We start from the raw sequence: 5844 nt of genomic DNA, 5'->3' as shown, positions 1-5844 counted from the left end.
TGGTAACAACTGCTACAGTGATTGATCTGTTGTGGTAATTCTATAGTTGCTATGGTAACACAACAACTACAGTATCTGATCTGTAGCATAGATATATACACTAGATATCGCATAGGGACCCTGAGCATGCGTCAATAGCGCCGCTACATTGGTACAGTGCTCCCAGGACAAGTGTCATTCAACCGCACTAGTCAAGACAGTGTTATTACGTAAAGATGGGGGACTTTAGCGCTGTCTACGGGTGTAGTAACGAGCAAACAAAGAAAACAAAGCACAAAGGCAGAACATTTCATAGGTAATATTACGTTTTTTTCTGTTTTTGTATGTTCTGAACTTTTGTGCTAATCAGGTAACGTTATTGATGATAACAGTCACTTACTGCATTCACCATACGGCAAAGCAGCTCCAACTCGCACTAAACACTCGGCTTATGCTAGTTTTGTTGAATAAAATCAGCAAACAATGCAAAAGAAATATGACAACGAGATGCTGCGCTGCCAGAAACTTGTATTATTGTCGGCTAACGTTAGTGAAAGAGTCGTTCATTCACAAGCGAGTCGCTCCCTCCGTCAGTATGAGGAGTGAAAGCAGGAGAGGAGCTGTGTTTCAGGACATGATTAGATCAAATTTAACAGGGAGGGTGAATAGTACATTTCTGTACACACAAACACAAGCTTTCTGTCAGGAATGCCCGTGCGGTCACTGATCCATCAATGTAGAAAAGTGATGTAAAATTATAATTTTCGTAATTAGAAAAAAAAAATGACATACTAACATCCAGGAAAACTCCCGATCATAGATATATGTGTATATGTGTATATCTCTGGCTTTGGATGGCCACAGTCCTCCACTGTACCTTGGTCCCGTATTCATTTAAAAGGAGCGCTACCCTGTAGCAAGATGGCGGCGCTATTGATGCATTCCGTCCAATAGACAACAATAGGTCAGGCGACATCTAATGTATATATCTATGATCTGTAGTAGTGATTCTATAGTTGCTATGGTAACTGTCTGATCTGTTGTCATTTTATAGTTGCTACGGTAACACAACAATTAAACTAATAGATCTATTGTAATTCTATAGTTGCTATGGTAACACAACAACTTAAGTAATTGTGATTATGGTAATACATTTCTCTTAAACCTGATCCATAATTCTGGGTTAATATATTGTCAGTGAATGAACGTCAGGGTTACAACAAACAAAAACTCCACGCACGTATTGTAAATCAGGTAGAGATATAAACATGTCAGAAGTGTAATTTAGTGTTTAAGATTGAGTTCGGTCCCCTGAGCACTCCAGATGAGAAGTGACTGCGGAAGAAGATAAAGCAATATAGCAGGCATTTGTTCTGCTTTATGAATCACGCTGTGTATATGATAAACAGTGGCTGTACAAACCCATCATCACTCTATTTTCAGAAGCGACCTCAGTATCGTCAGGTTGCGAGTGATTCATTCTGTCAAACGTCTGCGACACAAACCTGAAGCCCTGAGCCATTTCAGTAATCTACAGCTCAGGTTTTAGAAAATAAATGAGTGTTCAGATGCTCTCAGATATGCAGAACAACCTCTATTACCCTCATCTGCATGTTTCTCTGATGGGAAGATTGACGCTGTAAATCATCCACACGTCATCTCTCAGTCATAATTAGAGTCCCAGATGAAGTCCTATAGCTGTATGGTAACACAACTATAGTTATTAGTCTGTCGTGGTGATTCTACAGTTGCTATGGTAACACAAAAACTATATTTATTAATCTGTTGTGGTGATTCTATAGTTGCTATGGTAACACAAAAACTATATTTATTAATCTGTTGTGGTGATTCTATAGTTGCTATGGTAACACAAAAACTATATTTATTAATCTGTTGTGGTGATTCTATAGTTGCTATGGTAACACAAAAACTATATTTATTAATCTGTTATGGTGATTCTATAGTTGCTATGGTAACACAATAACTATAGTTATTAGTCTGTCGTGGTGATTCTACAGTTGCTATGGTAACACAACAACTATAGTTATTAACCTGTTGTGGTGATTCTATAGTTGCTATGGTAACACAACAACTGTAGTAATTGATATTTCATGGTGATTCTACGGTTGCTATGGTAACATCAAAACTAGTGAGTGATCTGTTGCGGTAATTCTATAGTTGCTATGGTAACACAACAGCTATAGTAATTGATCGGTTGTGGTGATTCTATAGATGCTAAGGTAACAACAGCTATAGTGATTGATATGTTCTTTTGATTCTATAGTTGCTATGGTAACACAATAACTCAAGTAACTGATGTGTTGTTGTACTTCTACAGTTGGTATGGTAACACCACAACCATAGCAATTAATCTGTTGGGATAATTGTGTAGTTGCTACAGTAACACATCAACTATAGTGATTGATCTGTTGTGGTGATTCTACAGTTGCTATGGTAAAACTACAACTATAGCAATTGATCTGTTGTGGTAATTCTATAGTTACTCTGGTGACACAACACCTATAGTAATTGATGTGTCGTGGTGATTCTATAGTTGCTATGGTAACAACAATTATAGTAATTGATCAGTTGAGATTATTTTATAGTTGTAAGGTATCACATCAGCTATAGTGATTGATATGTTCTGGTGATTCTATAGTTGCAATGGTGCATTTTTTCCAAAAAGTTTAAAACTATGAAGAATAAAAATGATAAGAAATCTTAATAACAAATAATAAATGTTTAAGCTATTAATGAAACAGTTCATATAAATATTAAAGTAGCCAATTTAATGATACTAAAATAACAGTAGAGGGAAAACTAAAGAAAAGAGCATGGCAGTTGCTAGGGTGTTCTGACTGGTTTGCTATTGCGTTTTGACTGGTCGCTATGGCTTTGTAGTGCGGGGCTGTTACAGTAGTTACAGTCGTCAGATAAATGCAGCAGATGTGATGTGACTGCAGCATTAATAATGGATCAGTGTGTTTATGGTGGAGCAGATCTGTGTACAGAGCGTATAAAGCTTCATCTGATGTAAGATCAGGGTGAGTGTGTGAAGTTCTGCTGTTTCTCCTCATGTCGTCATGTGTTTCAGCTACACTGAAGTTGAGCATCAGATCTCAAACTCCACTTTAGCAAGACTATCAATACTTTGTGTGACTGGACTACAGGTAAAGCCACGGAAGATGAAAATGAACAAACAATTGAGCAAATAAGTGGATGAATTAATTCATTAATTATTGCACAAAGCACAAATAAATGAATGAATTATGATTAATTAAACACAATGAATGAATGAATGAATGAATCAATAAACAGTCAAAAATCAAACCAATCAAGCATTCAACAAATGAATTAACAAAAAATAAAGTGGCATGGATAAACAAATGAAAGAAATAATAAATGAATGAATGAATGGATTGATTTATTGATTAATAAAATGAATGAATTAAACATGATTAATTCCTTAATTCATCATGTACACAATTAAACATGATAAATGAATGAATGAATGATTAATGAACGAATGAATGAATTAATGAATGAATGAAACAATCAAAATCCATATTAATCAAGCATTAATCAAATGAATGACAAACAACAAAAAAAGTGACATGGGTGAATGAAAGAATGAATTAAAAAATGAATAAACTAATTAATGCACAACTGAATGAATGTATGAATAGATTAAAGCACAAGTAAATGAATGAATATATATATTAAAACACAAATGAACAAATGAATGAATCAATCAATCAATCAAACAAAATGAATCAAGCAATCAACAAATGAATGAATAAACAAATAGTTGCATGGGTGAGTGAAAGAATGAATTTATAAATGAATGAACTGATCGATGCACAGTTGAATGAATGGTTTAAAGCAGTAATGAATGAATAAATGAATGAATTAATTAATAATGTTAATAAACCAATTAATAAACCAAATCAACAAATGAATGAACCAACAAATAGAGTTACATGGGTGAGTGAAAGAATAGATTCATAAATAAATGACCTGATTATTGACAATTGAATGAATGTATGAATAGATTCAAGCTGAAATTAATAAAAATTAATGAATTAAAGCACAAAGGAATGAAAGAAAGAAAAAAGAAAGAGAGAGAGAAAGAATTCTTTCTTGAAGGAATGAATGAATGAAATGAGTGAATGAATGAATGAACAAACGAATGAATGAACGAACAAATAAATGAATAAACACAATGAATGAATGAATGAATGAATGAATAAATAAAGAAAATGAATAAATGGACAAAATGAATGAATGAATAAACAGTGAATAAATGAATGAATGAATGAACGAATGAGCGAACGAATAAACAAAATGAATGAATGAATGAACAAACAAATGAATGCAAAAATAAATGAATGAACGATTAAACAAAATGAATGAATGAAAGAATAAATGAACAAAATAAATTGATAAACAAAAAATGAATAAATGAATAAACAAAATTAACGAATGAATGAATGAACGAATGAATGAATGAACTGAATGAAGGAGTGAATGAATCAATAATGCAATCAATCAATCAATAATCTAATCAAGAATGAATGAACAAGCAAAGCAAGTGCTAAACATATGTGAACAGATGAATGAATAAATTCAAAAATAAATAAATTAATGAACAAACAAATAAATGAACATCAATGCTTTTAGTCATACTTGCCTATTTAGTGAGCAGACGTAATAAACATTTGAAAGTGTCGACCACTACATCACTTACATCATTTGATACTGAGATTTTCCATCAGTGTATGATTGTGTCACACACACACACACACACACACACACACACACACACACACACACACACACACACACACACACACACACACACACACACACACACACACACACACACACACACACACACACACACACACACACACACACAGAGACACAAACGCATGTGCACACACACAAACAAACACCTGACATCTGTTTCTTCATGCTGTAGATCCCTTCATCTTCATCATCCTCTATAGAGCTGCACAGACCAACACTCATTAGTGCACACTAACAAGCAGACCAGACTTCAGTAATTACTGTTACACACATTAACTGTCAATAGTGTGTGATGGAGCAGTAGAGACACACACATACAGTATAACACACATATGCTTAAACACTCTCATACACACACACACACACACACACACACACACACACACACACACACACACACACACACACACACATATATATGCACATACATACACATGCACACACACACTCACAAACAGACACACTTGCTTCCACACACTCATAATCAGAAAAAACACACGCACACACATAAATACACTCATATGCACACAAACACACTAACACACATATGCATACACACACGTGTACACACACAGATATACATGCAAACACACACTCTCACATGCACATACAAACACCCACGCACACACGCGCGCGCGCGCACGCACACACACACACACACACACACACACACACACACACACACACACACACACACACACACACACACACACACACACACACACACACACACACACACACACACACACACACACACACACACACACACACACACACACACACTTATTCATGCACACTCAAATACACTCATGCACACACAAACATATAGACACATGGAGATGTGTACACATGCACACACAGAAACACACACGCACACACATAAATACACTCATATGCATGCACACACACACATATGTACACACACACATATGCATGCACACACACGTGTACACACACACAAACATTCATGCACACACAAATACATTCATGCACACACACATTTAGACACATGGAGATGTGTACACATGCACACACACATTTGGATGTGGAGATATG

General features: G+C 35.2%; 1 long non-coding RNA gene across 1 annotated transcript; it reads left to right on the top strand.

Moving 5' to 3' along the window:
• Positions 1–217: 217 nt before the first annotated feature.
• On the top strand, positions 218–4605 carry LOC147842486 (uncharacterized). Its single transcript, XR_015500093.1, has 4 exons — positions 218–271; positions 502–1888; positions 1944–2297; positions 2593–4605. It is a non-coding gene; the product is annotated as an uncharacterized LOC147842486 (long non-coding RNA).
• The last annotated feature ends 1239 nt before the right edge of the window (positions 4606–5844 follow it).

The sequence above is a fragment of the Danio rerio genome, chromosome 9 (genome assembly GCF_052040795.2).
Source record: "Danio rerio strain M-AB ecotype USA chromosome 9, GRCz13ab, whole genome shotgun sequence".
Lineage (NCBI taxonomy): Eukaryota > Metazoa > Chordata > Actinopteri > Cypriniformes > Danionidae > Danio > Danio rerio.
This window is presented reverse-complemented; position numbering and strand designations above follow the sequence as displayed.